We start from the raw sequence: 18,226 nt of genomic DNA on the forward strand, positions 1-18,226 counted from the left end.
TCACAATTTGTCAAACGGAATTCATGGCATTTGATTCCCTTTCAAATATAGCTGATTTTCTCCCATACACCATTCATCCATCAATGTCTTGATTCACCTTGCTTTGAGTAATTGTCCTTGAATAGAAAAGAAAAATGGATAGTATTGGCCATGTCATGGCAATTTTGAAAACTAAAATTACTTGATTAACCAATTCTTTACCACTTTGGCCACCATTGACTGAGAAACTATAAATCTCCTGTGACTGGGAGCTATGGAGCCATCATTCGTAAAATAAGCTACTTAGAGTGAGCTACCTATGTATTTTATTTTATTAATATTTTGGTCATTTTGTGCTCAGGCTGTTAAAAAAATCTGTATTTTATTTCCACATTCTGCATGCATACAGAAGCACAAAGCTAAAAAGCAATGCAAAGCTGGAACCGTGGGTTGCAGGAGCTTACTTTTAACACAGCACAATTCTTGTTAGATTTAAATTTACAGCAGTTGTTCAGAATACAGTACACATCCCGGGAGATGCTAATTCAAGCTCAACAACAACGAAAACAACAACCGGTAAAAAAGGCTTTACAGCAAAGTCATTACCAAATAATAATACAGTACTGCATGACTACTAGGCACCAGGATGACCTAGTTATGCATTCTCCCTACACTTAAATGTGTTTTCTCTTGGCAATTCCAAGTCAACGGTGTCCATGTATGACTTTCGGGAGACAAAAGCTTGACCATTTCAATGAGCCAGCCTACACACTGCATTATTACTTTCTTATATGTTCTTTGTGTGTTATTCCCTTGACTTGTTGGCACGGGAAGAAACATGTGCTATGAACCAGGCAGAAAGAAAGACGGGCAATAGAAAGAAACTCTCCTAACAGGCTCTTTCTACTAGCAGTAGTGAATTCCCATTGACAAAAATAGATTGCGGGGCATCTATGGCCAACAAAGAAAGGACCGGTTGTGCTCAAATTGAAAAGATCCACTGCTACTTTTCATCGTTTGTGGTGTGGAATGTACAGCGCTTCCCTTTAATAGATCTTCTTCGCCATCGTGGACAAACCATACAAGAAGAATGCCCGATGTAGTCCCATGAAAACCTTCCGCTCAACATTACACAGTGTTCTATCAATAGCAGAGTACGTAAAGTATTGGGCTATTGACACTCTGGGGTGGAGGATATTTCCTGACATGACTCCCGTGAGACCCACTCCCACCACCTGATACCAAAGGATTAATTGGATTTTCAGGCTTTTATCAGCACTAAATGACACATAAATGACTCTCTGTTCAGTTGGGATTCTCATACTCCCTTTTGTCTCTTTTTACTATCTATCCACAAAATGTCCAAAGACTCAGAGCTTCAATGCTTTCAGTGACAAAATCATAATTCATGCCATGGCCATCTACTGAAAGCCAAGCTTCATTGGTTATTTGCTAATCTATCTACATAATTCATTGGATATTCACAATATTGGCAGTATCAAAGTAACAAGTTTACAGTTAACAGGGTTACAAATCCATAACAAAGTTAGTTTCTTCTCAAGAGTAAAAGCAAGCTGCTTTTCTTTCTCCATTATTGCTGACCAAGAGAACAAACCTTAAGTAAAAATAAATGAATAATTTAAATGGTTATATGGATAAAGGAGTTGTATATAGTATGGTAATGCATTCACTCCAGGCTAACCATTTCATGAAAATATGAAAAATTGTCATCAAGACATAAATTTGCTCGACCTCTTCTTTTGGAAAATTGTCTGATGTCAAGTCTGGCATATTATGTGGTTCACTGCTTTCATCTATTTTTACGCAATAAAAGGTTTATGGTAAGGTGCATTTGATGGTACACATGTTCCATGAATACTAAAGAGGGACAAGACTTAACAAGAAAAGAATAAAATAAATATTTCCCAATTAATGACAGTTAAATAATATTTAATAATTCATTTTTTTTCTTTAGGGTCGTCAAATAAGAGACAAATACATTTACTCAGAAAAATGAGTACTGTGTGTGTGTATTATTAAAAATTTCAAGAGTTGGTTGCAAAATATCCTCTAATTCTCAAATGACCCATTTTTTATGTAATAGGCTAGCGAACAGCTGATTCACTCAACCTGAAAAAAAACATTTGATTTCACTTTACACAGAAGACAACTTCTGCCAAGACTCCTTAAAATCTTAGTAAAGGGGGAAGGGAATACGATTGAAATGGCAGAATATGATATCATAAGGAATACATTTCTAAAAGCATGTGTGGGCAACAAGCATCACGTAAGGGTATGCTAATGCAAAGTGATGCCTGTAAGTTGGCGCAGGGAAGGAAAGTTGCACTCTTCAGTCATTGGCTTGTAAGAGGCTTAGGGAGACAGGGGCACTGCATCACTAAATAAAAACTTAATGCAGCCCATCTTTTATTGATAAACCTGAATTATAAATATGGTGACAACAGTGCCGACCATGTCAGAGCACGGAGATGATGGGAAGCCGGTGACAAGCGTGAATACACACACCATATCAGGATGTCTCACTGCCCACTAACACGCACAGTCGCACATCTCCGCTCTAAAATTTCACCACTTAAGTGAGGCAGAGAGGGCTTGATAAATCTTACAAAGACTTCGCAGAGGCGTTAATGTACGGTTCCCCCATGAATAAAAGAGGGTGTTGAGAGACAAAAAGATTCATCCATTCTGTACCCCCTTCAGACAAAACTAAAATGTTTGAAAACCATGGGGGAAACACAATCTTTTAGCTTGCAGGTTAGCCGAGTGCCATATGTACCCATCAAAAGAGCCACATATGGCTCCTGAGCCATATGCACCCATCAAAAAAAGCCACATATGGCTCCTGAGCCATATCCAACCATCAAAAGAGCCACATATGGGTCCTGAGTCATATCCAACCATCAAAAAGCCACATATGGCTCCTGAGCCATATGCACCCACCCAAAAAGCCAAATATGGCTCCTGAGCCATATGCACCCATCAAAAGAGCCACATATGGCCCCTGAGCCATATGCACCCATCAAAAAAGCCACATATGGATCCTGAGCCATATGCACCCATCAAAAGAGTCACATATGGCTCCTAAGCCATATGCACCCATCAAAAGAGCCACATATGGGTCCTGAGCCATATGCACCCATCAAAAAGCCACATATGGCTCCTGAGCCATATGCAACCATCAAAAGAGCCACATATGGCTCCTGAGCCATAGATTCCCTACCCCTGCCTATTTATAAAAAAAATAAAAGCATAAAAACAACTCCGGGCAGATATTCTTTCTAATCCAATCCGATCGTGATGTGACATTGGATTTGAAAACCAAGCTTATCATTTTCTTTTCGCTAATGCGTTCTAAAATTTAAAGAGAAGCAGCAGCAGAAAAAAAGAATCAGGGAAAGAAGCTCGGGGCACATAGTCAGGAACTAACAAAGGCGAACAACCTCCGTTGTCGACGCAGTTCGCAGCAACATTAACATTCAGGGCGGACGCATTCATAAAATAGCACGGAACACTTCAAAACAAGCTTAGTTCTCCTCTTTAAAAGAACATTTCCTATTCTGCATGCTGCTGTCGCTGCTGCTGCCTGTAACAAATAAGAAACACAGGTCTTGAGTTTTAGAAACGTCATCACGCCAGTCCTTTTGGTCATAATTGAGGCTGGCAGGGCTTTACTTAAGTGTGACTTTGTTCCCATGGGCATGCCTCGCTCTCCACAGAATGCCAGAATTCTCCAAGGTCCCTTCAATATACCAACAAAAGTTGGCATTGAGATGTAAATTTGGCAACGGCATACATTTGTGTGTAGCAAGCTTCTGTCATTTTGTGTTTCCGTGTTAAGTGTGTGTCGGTGCAGAACTGTGGACAGGGAATAAAGGGTTTGTATTTTTCAAAGAAGTTAGGAATGCTTTAAAAAAAGGTTTCAACAATACCTTGCTATCATCTATCATTCTTAGTTTTTACATACTGTAAGGGTTAGGCTAAAAATAAGAAAAATGGCATCCTGCTGTGGCCAAATTTGGAAGTTTAAGTGAATTAATGCTTGTTGCGATCTTTCCAATGTGTGATTAACTCGTTCACTGCCATTGAGAGCGCTGAACATTTTAAGTCTTTAACTGCGAAATACATATACGGTATTCACAATGTGTTGTGGCGGTTAGAAAATGAGGAACAACAAAAGATGACATTTGTTTTGCAATTCGATCAATTTTGTTTCCATTTTACATAACCGCTTGCTATACAATCCAGATCGATGAATTGTCACTATGTGGTATTTCTTGTTATAAATGAAAGAATTATTGTCCGTTGATTTATAACTGTGTAGTACCATACATGTGCATTTAAACTAAGACTGGTATGAATGTTAATGTGCCGTTTTTATTGATTTTTATGTGCAGTAGATAAATGGCTCCCACAGGATTGTTCTAAAAATAGCCCACCAGTGATGAGGCATGGCAGTTTTCTAGGAATATGAAATTGGTAGCCGTTTCCATTAATCAGTATCAAAAACAAGGCCACCTGCTCAATAGATAAGACTTGACTTGAATTCAGTAAATGTCACGTGTTTTATCAGTGCAATGGCAACTCTTCCGAACTGTCTAAGCTAATAAATGGGTTCCAAATAATTGATTGAAAATACATGATTATGAAAAGAGTAAGAGCCTTTTCATGCAAACATGATTAATGGATGTGAACAATTAAAGCACTCAGGGGGAAAAAGACTTTCCATTCTCCAACACTTAGTACACCATCACCAAACTCTGAGTGGATGAGGTTTTCGAGAAATAACTCATCTCCTCCAAAGGTCGTGAACAAGAATCAAAACTAGGACTACTTTATAACATTGAAATTCTTTCAAAAATTCTTCAACAGCTCTGGCCTACTTTTTTTCAAAGATAAGTGCTTTTACTTTACCTACTAAAGAGTAACTTAAATCACTGAGAATGACAAGAGATAAATGCAAAGGCTGAGCTCTCCTTCGTTGAGAAGATTTAATTTAGATTTCCTTTGGGTTCTGATAAGCTCAGTACTTTTTCAGCTGTCAAAACCTGCGTATCACATCTCTATTAGAACATTCAGAAACGAAAAGACCAGCGTTTCAACTTCAAAAAGTGTGAAAAAGAAGACTTGTGCAGTTTGTCAACTGAGGTTCTGTGCTGTTAAATACTGCGCAGTACTTTGATCTGCGCTACCAGTAAGTGCAAATGTCTTTCTTTCCTTCTTGTTGTCCTTGTATACTTTTCCTAATCTTGGAATGTGCTGTCTGGGCACTCAGTTAAGAAAGGAAGCAAATTAAGTATTAACACATCGTTAATACTGCAAGGAGTCTGATGACTCGACGTAAAAAGTGAAAAAAATCTCTCTAACTTTTATATATACTCGGGATACTTTGAAAGCAAAAAGATCTTGCAAACATATCTTGGAGCAAGGGAAAAATAAACATTCGTATGAAACCGTTATTGAAAATTCATAAGAATCTGGCTGAATGAAAAGATCTTAGATATCATGGCAATGTCAGGATTATTGCTCACTACCCGGCGACCTCGTTCAGAATTGATTGAGGAGCAGCAAATCCCTGCAGATACGATACACTTTATTAAATCGTACCTCGAATAGTAGAAGCTGTTACCACAGGATATTACGAGTGTGCCAAAGGTTTTGGTGATTGCAGCAAAAAGGGATTTATGAATATAAGTGTTCCAGCCTGACTGAGAAAGAATATGTTTTATCTCATGACATTATATTTAAATATAGACCTGATAGGGAGATATGGAAGGCATATTGAAAATTGGATTGAAATATCTATATTAATTTTTTTCTGTGTGTCAGTGTGTATGTGTTTTAGTACTGTTTCCCAGGTATGTACTGCAGGATTCTTTCAGTCTTCATTATTAACATAATTATCTTTATTATTGACATAATTATTATCTATAATATTAACCACTTTTGTGCTGTACTGTGTTTTGAACACATGCACAATCCCACACCCACTATTCAACTATTTTGTCTTCCCAATTAATAAATGTGGAAAAATGTCAAATTTATGAAAAAAATATAATACTTACATGCAGATTAAAATGAGCAGGATACAAAGAAAAAAATGGGGTGAAAACTTAGAATATGTATTAAAAAAGATTATATTAGATTGGATATTATATATATTTAACATTTATGTAATAGACTTGAAATATATATATTTTTTAAACTTGCTCACCACCACTCACTAAAATACTTTAGTCAAAAGACCAAATAACAAATCCAAACTGCGATGACAAAAAACTTACTAGGTTGGGGAAAACATGGTGGGACAAAGCACTTGAAAGCAAAAACAACATGGATGACGACCTAACAAAGGCTGAACTGAAACGAAGCACTTCCAGACAGGGGTCATGAGACAATGAGAAAATGGTGGGTAACACGAGAGGCATCTGATTGGTGGGCACACTAGGAGCGGGAGACAAAAGGTGACATGAATGGCTAATCACAAGGACACAAGTGAGAAACAAGACACATCAAGGAATCAAGCCGAAATTCCCCAAACAAAACACAGACCGTGACACAATTCATTGAAGCTGGGAGGACTGGCTGTGAATATTCATGTTTCTGATGCAATGAAAGCGCTAGTGATTCAATCCATTTTTATTTCCAAAATTAATTGGACTTCTAAGACCGCCAATAACAACCATTGAGTTAAATAAGTGCGCTGAAAAGAGCTTAAAGTTAAGAACAAATAAAAAAACAACCAACTATAATAAAAAAATTAAATATAAGACACTAAATTATTTATTTATTTAGGTAACAATATGCCTAGGAAACAAACGTATCCAGAGTAAGTGGTAATTGCAAAACCATTAAAACCGTCCTAATATATTTGCAACAATTTAAGAGCGAGGACTACATTTGGGGATAGAAAATACAGAAAATACTAATAGTGCCTATTGGCAACTCTGTAATCTGCAAGGTCTAACATTATTGCAATGGTTTTGATTCTGTGAGATGTCATGTGAGGTGAGGAGTTTAATGGAAAATAAAAATGCGAGGATGAGAGTGAGCGCGAGAAACATCAAGGAGGGAAACCCAGAGAGTGGTGGGACAAAAAAGTGTCTATAATGGTGTGTAGAGTACAAGGCCGTGTTCTCTGAAGAACAAAAAGCTGCAACAGATTCACTGCGTCTGCTTTGCTGACTACAAATATTCACCAAACACACACTCATCCACAATAAAGCATGCCGTGTATTTAACATCAAATATTTCTCTGACAAGCTTAGGACAATAGTCAGACTAATTGTCTATGAATGTGCAAGATATAAACAGCGACATTATTCGGCCCAGTATTGGGCCATTGCACACCCGCCGACTGCCTTTTGTGTCTCCCCCAGAGAGAGCACAATCACTCATTTAACCAAAGTGAAGACGTTCTTAAATAGCAGCCCATATAACCACGTGAATTCATATTTCACATCTGACGACACCAGTTTAGGACAATGACACTTGTCTCTGTTATTTTGCTGTATCCAGCGGCAACCAAGTGGCATGCTAGCGTGGTGGTCCCGAAGAAAGGTCCTCATCAAGGTCGCGGCATTTTCCACCCCCACCTTCGCAACTCAGTGGTTTGCTTCACGAGAGCCCAGAGAGAACACAGAGGTATAAGAGAAAACACCAACAGACCCACAATTGTCCTTTCCTTGGGGTTAACCCCCCCTTCTCACCCATCACCTCCGTGGATTTAGAAGGAAGAAAAAGGGCTGCGGTCAATGGCGTTTTGTAAATACGTGACTGTTTTCACTTAGGAATGTTTCCTCGCTACGTGTTGATGGTACACCCGTCTGGATTGCAGTCTGCTCGCGTCCCTGCCTTTCCTGTCCCATTGTGTTTTCGATAAGGACTCATTTGTGGTACCTCTGACAGAGTGCCCCAGTGGCCTGTTCCTTGTAGACAGGGGTTGGCAGTTGAAACAAGTGAACAGGCTGGTGAACAGGACAGCCCACTGAGTGATGGCTGTTTCTTATTGGCATCTACTAACAACAGGGAAAGACCCCCTGCAATGAATCACACCTTGGTCAAGTGAATTACAAATTAGTCTACGCCGACCATTGCACTGAACCTACCGCCAATGGACACATACCGAAAATTGCACTGATGGAAACTACCCTATTTTCCAGAGTATGAATAGACTATTTTTTATACTTTTCTTGGGCCTGCATCTTAATATACTTTCCGCAATATAAGACTCACATTCCATGAATGGCCTATATTAAAATTTGTTTTATGTATAAAGGCGCACCCCATTATAAAACACAGGAGTAGTATTGGAAGGGGTAGTGGTAGTAGTAGTAGGGGGTTGTGTTATACACCAACTAGATGAAGATATAGTAGTAGTAGTCCGGGTTTTGTTTTACATAAACTAGATGAAGATGTGCTATAGGGAATTTCATACAATGATTAACCAATAATGATCCGAAAATAAGGTGCACTGCCGGCTTTTTAATTGCGAGGAATGAGGAATCTTGATATTAAATTTTCCTGACCAAAATAACAAGCAATACCACTTAGGGGCTAATTTAAAATACCAGGAACATATTATATTATCAGGCATCATGATTTTTGTTTAACTATCACATTCAAGAGCCGCCTCGTAGTGTAGTGGTTCACTCGAGTGCCTGACTTTAGTGTGGGCATGCGCGGGCTCAAGTCCCGCTGGTGGCGGTATGATTGGGGGTCTGGATGGTCGTTAGTCTCTCTGTGTTCCCTACGACTGACTGGTGACGAGTCTAGGGTGTAGTCTGCCTTTCGCCTGAAGACAGCTGGATAAGGCTCCAGCAACCCCCGCAACCCTTTCGAGGATGGGCGGTATGGAAGATGAAAGAATGAATATCACATTCTAATGACCACCTGCAACAGGGTCTGCTTTTGGTTCACCCACGGCTACACCTAGAATATTTTCAGTCCTCGCTGCCTGTTGGAATTATTCCGAGGAAATCAAATCTCCATGCTGCCTGGAACCAACAGCTCAACAACTATGGAAGTGATCACCGGAGACTATGTTATCATTAATTTAACAAAACAATGGCTTTGTCTACTTCAAAGCCAAAGGGTTAGTCTGTGTATTTTATCATTTTGTGGGCTCGTAAAGTTCCGAGGGTGCAATCAGCATGATCTCATCTTGTGTTAATCATACCGGTGGGAGTTGGTTTGAGGGAGGCAACCCGTCATTTACTTTTGGTCTCCACCCAGTCGCCGTTCTACCCCCCATCCTCGCTAGCTAGTTTTCTGTGGGACCTTTTGTCAAGGGATTAATGGGGTTTTAGACACGCACACACTGTTCTATCGCTCCCCTGTTGGAACCACACAAGAGGTTAAGATTGGAGCAAAGAGGTGAGAACTCAAATTACCGAGACTTTTTCTGCTAGACTGCTTGTATTTCTCACCATGTGCCCTGCACAAAAAAATGAGTCTTTCAATGTGGATTTTCCAGCAGGAATTTGGGGGATGTATCAAAACCAGGGGAAGGCGCCCCCTGCGTGCATCACCTAAAAAGCTCAGTGGGTAGGTATTTCAAATTTGTGAAGGGCCTTGAAATTCAACAAAAATGCCTTAGATGAAAGTTCAGCCTATGTGTGTTCCTACAGTCAAATTACAAAGCATGTCTCACGCTGGGAAAGCACATTGGTGCCATCTCCACAGGTCCGTAGCCATCTTTCTCTACTTCGCCATGAGACAGCTGCCCAGACGGCCCATCTGTCTGTCCTGACCTGTGTTTGGGGACCATGGGGAAGCCTAAGTGGCTCACAAAGGGGGTCCTTGGCAGGTTGCCCACCGAGAAGTGACAGTGAGGCTGCCATCAGCTTGCCAAACATCCCTGTAGGACTGTGGCGTTACAACATTGATGTGCTATCGGGTTGCAGTGGCTTTAGCACCCTTTTAATGAGAGCTTGGATTGATCAGTTGGTTCTTCCATTACTGCAGAGGCTTCTTATCAGTTGTTTCGACAGGATTGCCTGCACTCTTAAAAACGTGAACCTCTTTGCATTTATATGCCATTGGACATAAATCCTGTTTCCATAAAATACATCAAAATGACTCCACTGCTGCTTGTTTTTAGGACTTGTTATTAATAGTAGTTAACTCTCAGTACGAAGGTATATTTATGACAGTAATAGGTTTCAAAAAACAGTGACTGGACATTGACAATTATTAAGGTATTATATCAAGACTGAAGCATTACTGAGGAAATTCATGTAAAATAAAAATTCTAATTGGTTGCAGACACTGTGAGTAACAGAGCAACAGGCATTAGTATGTATATAAAAAAGAGAGGAATGACAGAAAGAGAAAGAAGGCTGGTAAGTCTCTTATTCTACTTCACCTCTGTGTCCTTCTATTCCCTGCACAGGCTAACAAACAACAAGACAACAGCAGACATTTTTGGGACTCCTATTAGCCCTCTATTAGGCGGCTGTCAAAGAAGAAGCCAACTGTCACCCCTCCTGCGGTTGCCATCATGACCCTCCCAATCAGACCGCAATCCCCCCGGGATCCACGGCAGCAAAGTAGCAGGACGGAGGCAGAAATGAAACCTCCGTTTGCTTCTCAGGGGAGAGGACATTGTGATTACTTTTTTTGTGGCCTTTAGTACCGAATCCACCCCATGTTCCACAGCTGTGCCGCTGATTGGTCACAGCGAAATGAAACGCTCAAGTATGAAATTCTGTGGATTTTCCTGGCTGGAAGTGGTACATGTTGGGATTTTGTCCTTATCCAAGTATTAAAAAAAAAAATCAACCAGCTTACTCGCTCTCTCCCATCCACATTCTGCCTTGCAATGCGGGTGTGTAGGCGTGAAAAAACAGGGATGGATCCAATCGTAGGAAAAAACAGTGCAAACAAAAGCAAGGGATCCGAAATTAAATAAAACAAGCAAGTAAACCAAAAGCTACAGAATCAAACAAACAAGGACGTGACATTGACAAGGACGCAACAAGATATGAATAAAAACAAAGGGAACGTCAATGCATACTAGACATGGCTTAACGACACATTCAGAACAGGAAGGTGACACATAGGGGAAGCGACAACAGGTAAAAGCAACGAACAATCACAACGGCAAGTTCCACCAAGAGAAAAAGCCGAGAATAAATCAACGCAAAACTCCAAAACGCACAAGCCTAACACATTGTGCGCGTGTTCTCTCAGTCTTTTTCCATCCCACAGAACGCAGCAGCGGCTCGATCGCGTTTGTCACCCCTGTGTCGTAATTAATGTCAGCGCTACTCTGTTTCCTTAATAGTGCCATTAGCACACCTCTCGACATGTTCTAGAACATCAACCCCCTACACCTTATATCACAGTATTCTACCATCAGGTCCTATGGAACATTAACCATCCCCGAACAAAAGATTTAGCAGGCTTTCCAAGCAACTAGAAGATTGATAGGTACATTTGACCATTTATTGTAGTTCAGTGTGAGCGAGGTCAATCAGATTCATGAAAAAAGGATCACGGATGAACGTGTTCTCAATTAACATTGTATAACACGGCTTCTTTGGTTGCACTCTCCTCCATCAGAGGCATTAAAAATAAATAAGGAGCTAAGTCCATTGGAGAGGAACATAAAATGGCCAGTAAATCCACGGGTGAAACAGACAAGCGATGGGGATACATTGCCAACATTTTTAACACGTGCGACGATGGTGGTAGTCGTGTTTTGTTTAGTTCATCGCTAAATAAGTGCTATTAAAAGTGATTAAAGTAGTTATTTCGACAATTTATTTGAAAATGTTTGCTTTTTTATTTTTAAATACTGACCCTCAAAAAGACCACAGGGTGCACGAGCTATTGTGTCCACATATACAGTTTTTTACCTAGGTCTACAATGTCTTGTTTGTCTTGTGGGTACTCGGACGATTCGCCAAAATAAAGTTCTAATCTAATCTAATCTATACGTAAAACCTTTTGTAATCATGTAGGCCACATTTTTATTCACCTTTAGTATATATCTTCCTTTTTTTGTAAGTAAATTATTAAAATTTTAATGAAAATAAAGTAATAAAAAAAGAAATTAAATCTAACTATGGTTAGAGCTGCCCCCCCCCCCCCCCCCCATTACACGGTCTAGTTTTTTTTTTTTTATTGTTTTAATTTCATTGTAATTAACTCAAGGATGAATGGAGTGTTGACAGAGGATGCAATTTCGAGAACATTAGAAAAATGGCTTTCTGAAAGTTGCTCAAAAGTAAAACAATTTAGCATGGTGAGCGCACGCTTTCTATTGCCAAAAGACTTCCCTGGCATTAACGAGGCGACTGATGACACAAACAATGAGCTGCTTCTGTGTTGGGCTTCAGGAGCCTGCCAAGAAGCCTCTCTCTGCCTGTGGGGCCACAGGTCGGCCTACTCGCAGGGGGGTCTTCAGTGGGGTGCTGTATTGGGCAGAATGCCCAATGTTGACAAAGGCTGGTATCGCCTGCTGTCAGGCCATTATGTGTGCACCATGCGGAAGGAATCAATTAGCCCAAGCTCACAACACAGCACTTTAATATTTGACTTCTAATCAGTGGAGCATGGAAGCAAGCTGGCACTTCCAGCCTTGCTGATGTAGAAAATGAGGGTCAGCGAAGGATCGCGCGATGCCCAAAGACGTGTGTCGCATTCAAGAGCCCCGAAAAACGAGCTGCTGGCGTTGAAAATGAGAGAGAACCTTTTGTCCACAGCAGATGTAAAAGCTCGTCAGATCACACTGTCGTGAACAAGCTGAGGGGAATGGTGCAAAAATATAACACCAGGGGAAAAGTTGATGTTGTGTTATGTCATGTCTACATATGCCAGATAAGATGCACCACTCGAACATTTCACAGATTGGATTTTTTTTTGTCTGCAAGGGAGTGAAGGAGAACCAGAAAGAAAGAGAAAAGAGGGATTGTGTCCTCATACTGGGGCATTCAAGACCTCAAACAGAATAGCTTACTAAAGGCATATCATTCACCTGTCGACTCTTGATAGTGGCAGTGAGACAAAGAGAAAAATGTAAATTCGTAGACTACAAGGGATTAGCAAAGTCAGACGTCTTATTTTACTTTCCAAATAACACAGAAAAAAAAGAGCAGCTTTCAACTGTAATTGTTCCTATTACTTTCTACATGGACATCTAATCATAACAGTGGTGGAAATGATTATTATTCAGTGAAGTATCTAGGATATCAGGGCATTTATGGGTCATTTCTTGTTGATTTTGAGTTACTTTGTTCAGATAATGGAGCAGTTTGAGAATGTTTTTTCTCAATATAACTGCCAATGACTGCCAGAGGGTTTAGTGTAGATAGCATTCGAAATTTAAATGTTTTTGCAAATACAAGTGGATCAGGCTTCCAGTTGCAACATTAATTTCCAGAGTTAAACATTCCCTACAGTCTCGCTTGTTTAGAGATGAAAGTACGTTTACAGCTTCAAACTGTGAAGGGTGAAGTCTATTTTTCCCAGCTATCGGTTTAATAATCCTGACCCTTCTTGGCTTGCTCAATAATGTGCAACCTTTTTCCCCTCTCTGCCTATCTCTCTCTTCTAGACGCTTCATTTCACTCTGTCTTCATCTCTTTCTAATTACCATACAGCCTTGACAACCAAAGATGGGGGAAACGTGTGACCACTTCAGGACTACACCATCTAGAATCATACAAAGGAGTCGGCAATAAGCACGCTCTCTTCTTTGTGCTAATCACCTTCAGACAGCTAAATTATGGCGAGTAATCAAAAGGCACAAAGATGCCAGGATTCTTTCTGGATGTGTCAAATTCACAGAAAAAAAACTCGGCTTACAAAAGTTGGCTGTCTTGTGTTTTCTTTTCCGACGTGCGACAAATCGACCAACGCAAGAACAATAATCAGAGTTTGTCAGTATTCCAACCAAATATTAACATAAACAAAAAAAGTCTATCACAATATCCAATAAAAGTAAACTGAGCATCACCAAACATTAAATGGTGCACGTTTACCTGACATTTTGCCGAATAAGAACACATGGAGAGATTGCTTGAGGCTAATCAATAATAAACCAGTGACAGATTGCACTCCTGACACATCACGTTACCGCAATTACACTTGATGATGTACATGATGGCATGCACTAACAAACGTCATGCAAAATAAAAACAAGTGGATTAAAAGATAAAAATCAGTTGATGTAACAACCAAAAAAATATTAAAACAGGGCTGCAGCTCCACCAAATGCAACCAAAATGATATTATGCATCAGCCTATTAAATGTTAGCTACTTGAATTGAAGACAGGCAATATAGCGGTTTAGTGGCTTGTTCAATTGTTTTGTACCATCATAATTATAATTGTATGCACAGACCCATTTTCATTCCATTGACCGAATGAGAAGTGAAAATGGTTTTGTGTAAGAGTGTTTTAAACAGCCAAAGATCCTACTATACAATATTATTGCAATCCGAAAATTGTTGTTGGAGGATAAACCCATAGAAATGCTGATTCTGCTCTGTTGTATTATAGATAGAATTATTCTTACCTGTCTTTAAAACAAGTGAAGCCCAACGTCGTCGTCCTCTGCTTTTGAAGGCACTCTCTGTGAAGCAAACACACAAGTCCAGAGTAGATGAGTAGTTGCCACATAAAAATCATGAAAAATCCTCCGAGGATTTCAAAGTCAGTCAGAAAAAAAGACGTATTTATGGCTTAATGTTTCCGTTTGATATGTATTTTAAAAATGGCAATTTTAATGAAATGTGTACATCTAGTTTTAGAACATGGCAAAAGGGGAAAAAATTCAAATTTGACCTTCATCTATTCATATTCACTATTTCACGATTAAGTTTTTTTGTAAAACCATTTAATCTGAAGAAGAGCAAATATATCAAATTTCATGTAAAAACATTTCATGTAATGACAGATTTTGATTGCCATATATTGCAATTCTTGGGGAAAAAAGTACAGTTCAAAAGAATAATATTTTTGACTATATACTAGACTGATGAAAGTGGAGTTGAAGTCAATATTTATGACATCATTGATATTTTTCATATACCAGTAAGTCTGCAATAAGTTAGTGAAGTGTAGTATACATTAAAAAAAAACATCACAGGCGATCAACATTAAATCCACTTTGATTTCATTCTTATTCTAAATGGATTTAAGGTCTAACCCCATCAATGGTTATTTGCGCCAAAGCCCCTCCGTGTCCTGGTATAAGGTTTTGAATAAGCGTGTGGGCACACAAATAATGTAGATTGCTGCCAAAGTAAATCTCTGTTCCCAGCTGCTCTTTTCCGGGAACTTCTGCCAAACCACTCATGGGCATCAAAGAGAGTTGACTGGACACCTGTGCCTGTCAATCTGTCTGTCTGTCCATGTGGAGCCGTCCAATCCAAGAAGACCATTGCCCTTTGTCAAGGCTTGCTTTGTCCGGGGGTCACATTTCTTGGGCAAGTTCACACAACCGTGCCAAAAATGAGGACATAATTGTCCAGCACTGAAGACAACATTTATCGTATTTTCTCGCATGTATGCCGTATTTGTCGCTAAAAAATGATGACTGGATCGAGGGTTCGGCTTATGTGTGCACAAATTAGACATGCACGAAACAGGAAGATGACAAAGCCATCTTACCGTAGTTAAACGTGCTCTGACTGGGCAGGTGCAAGTAAATTTGATACATGTGCTCGTAGTGTTTACCATATCAGCACATCTCAATAGTTAAGGCTGATCAAAGGTCTTACGATCGATCATTAAAATATCAGCCATGATACCTGCGTAATGTGTATCTCATGCTATCATTGCACCCAGAGACTTGGTGAAAAGTAGACCGCTACGGACATATGGTTGTACTGCTCATGTGACTTCCTTTTTTTAATTTGTCTATGTGCAATCCAGCAGAGAATCCTTTGAATTCATACAGTATCTCAGAAATACCATGTGCGATGATTTTTCTTAAGATTTTCCCTTCAAAGTAACACATTTGTACTCCTTATTAAAACCATGAATATGGGGGTGAAAACTGTGAATCAGGGGTGTCTTGTACGAGAGAAATAGTAACATTCAACGATTTTAAGGCAATTTTAAGGGTACAGCTTATACACAGAGGCGGCTAATATGCGAGAAAATATGGTATTTGGACGTGATTCTGTAGCCCGATGTGATATCATGCAGCTGTTTGTAACGGAGAACTTTTAGTTTGCCTTGTAACAATGAGTGAGTGATAGATTCCATATGAATAAGAAGAAAGTGGGGATAGAAGTAAGGATTGGATGGAAACTGGGTGCGGCCAACTCTATTGTGTGACAAGCATGACAACTGAGGAGGCAAAAATGCAACACCCGGCCCTTGATCTGAATAAGAGCAAGATACATCACAAAGTCAAAGGAAAGAGCGAGGGCTATTTCCCGGGAGAAGAAAATGAGGAGGAGGTGACTATTTTTAACAGCTGTGCTGTAAAAATACGGTAGGGGTTCATTTAATATTTCTCTAAATATAGAGGTACGATGTGATAATCAATCATGTTTTTTTCAGTTATCCTCAGTAAATAAAACAGGAATTGTAACTGCTTCCACTTGAAGAGAACATTAAAGGTGGTATAAGAAAGAGAGAAGAGGTAGGGTTTGTGAAGCGGTATATATTTTCACATCGTTCACATTGTTTTTTTTCTGTATAGTCTGTTCATGCTTAAAGTGCTTAACAACCAGGATGAATACTTAACATAATTTGAAAGAAATAAATGATAGAGTGTTTGCTTTGGTGCTTTGACAGGGATGGTTCTTCAAATGAGATCAAATATATTCAATAAGAGAAAAAAGCTTCTCCCTTTTTCCCCCCATCTGACAGGGATGAACCAAAAAAAGACCCCCCACATCTGTTTGGTGTTGATCTAGATGAATTTTGGCTGAGAGGACAAAAGCAACGAAGACCTGATGGTCTTCTATTTTGATTGTCTACCTTCTCCTCATCTGGTAGGAGGCTGATTGATTTCAGTGGGCTGGAACCCACCCCAAGACTGCCCCTATCGATCCAACCATCCCGAATGCGCTCTCTTTTCCAATTAAGAGTTCACTAAGCCGCCACTATAGAATACTCCTAATGAATTCCAAGTCCCTGCCAACACCCGAATGTTACTCTTGCTAGGCTGCCTGTCTTACCCCTTTTCCCAACTTCTGCTTACTCCTCTATCTGCCGACTGAATGCTCAATACCCTTTGAACAATGCAGCTGCTATTTGTAAAAATGTACTGGGGATTGCAAAGCACACTCGACGTGCATAAAAGACAAGGAGAACATTCCTGTAGGAGGCATTGAATACATCTCTTCACAGGCAGGCAGATTTAAAGGATTAAAGCCATTTGAACAGGTTAAAACTTTTGCGTCAACAAAACAGAGCTCATCCATTTTCAGGTTGTTGTGTAAAAACGAGCACTCATTCCACTTTATAACTAATAGAGGTATTCCACAAAAAAATTAAACAGAGTTCAGAATGAAACATTGAAATCATTCTAAACATTTAAATACTGATATTGCACAACACCTTCTGGTGGTAAGTTATAGCAAGCGTAACAACCAACCCGTGTGACAACCAACCCGGACAAAATGCACTAATGTCCCAAATGTCAAGTCAAAATTGTGCAGGAAAGTAAGCAAAGTTTTTGTTTGTAAATGTGGAGGCTTCCTGCAAATAGAATAAACACTTTCAGACACAAATTTGATTTAGTAATTGACCTGAACTCTTTCAACACGTATACACTCCTACGCTCACCTTGATGATTCAGTCACAGAGAACAGCAGTTCAGTTGCGGGTCACATGTATCCCCGATGCACACAGTTTTAAACCTATAGTCATACTGCCTTGGTGGAGTGAGAAAATCCAATTTCAGAGATCTGTAATTCCATAAACCTTATTACAGCAACACAATGGCTGCTGCACCCTGAGGCATGAAGGTGGGGTGCGGTTGGTGGGAGATCGTGCCTGCTGGAGTTGTGACCAGGATCAAGACGGGGTGCGGCCAGGGTGACCGATCTAGAAATGGAACTCTAGGCAGGTGGAGTGTGGAAAGTAAGGGGAGACTAAAATAAAATGGTTGGAATACCAGATTTAGATTTTTTATTTTGTTGCATGAAATGATCTATTACATTTATCTATATGGGTATTAACATTGAAATCCAAAGCCAATGAATTTGCACATTTTACTGGTCATTAGGGGGACTGTTTTGTGTGTTATTAAGGCAACAGA

General features: G+C 39.7%; 1 protein-coding gene and 1 long non-coding RNA gene across 7 annotated transcripts in view; one reads left to right on the forward strand and one right to left on the reverse strand.

Annotated features, from left to right (window-relative positions):
* Window positions 1-18,226, reverse strand: part of sulf2a (sulfatase 2a) — a 48,606-nt gene that overhangs the window by 13,125 nt on the left and 17,255 nt on the right. For all 6 annotated transcript variants that reach the window (XM_077602625.1, XM_077602627.1, XM_077602624.1 and 3 more), the window contains one exon: window positions 14,522-14,578. The gene's annotated coding sequence lies outside the window, so the exon portion shown is untranslated. The remainder of the gene's footprint in view (window positions 1-14,521; window positions 14,579-18,226) is intronic.
* Window positions 16,379-18,084, forward strand: LOC144075097 (uncharacterized). Its single transcript, XR_013300466.1, has 2 exons — window positions 16,379-16,450; window positions 16,519-18,084. It is a non-coding gene; the product is annotated as an uncharacterized LOC144075097 (long non-coding RNA).

The sequence above is a fragment of the Stigmatopora argus genome, chromosome 6, assembly GCF_051989625.1.
Source record: "Stigmatopora argus isolate UIUO_Sarg chromosome 6, RoL_Sarg_1.0, whole genome shotgun sequence".
Taxonomy (NCBI): Eukaryota; Metazoa; Chordata; class Actinopteri; order Syngnathiformes; family Syngnathidae; genus Stigmatopora; species Stigmatopora argus.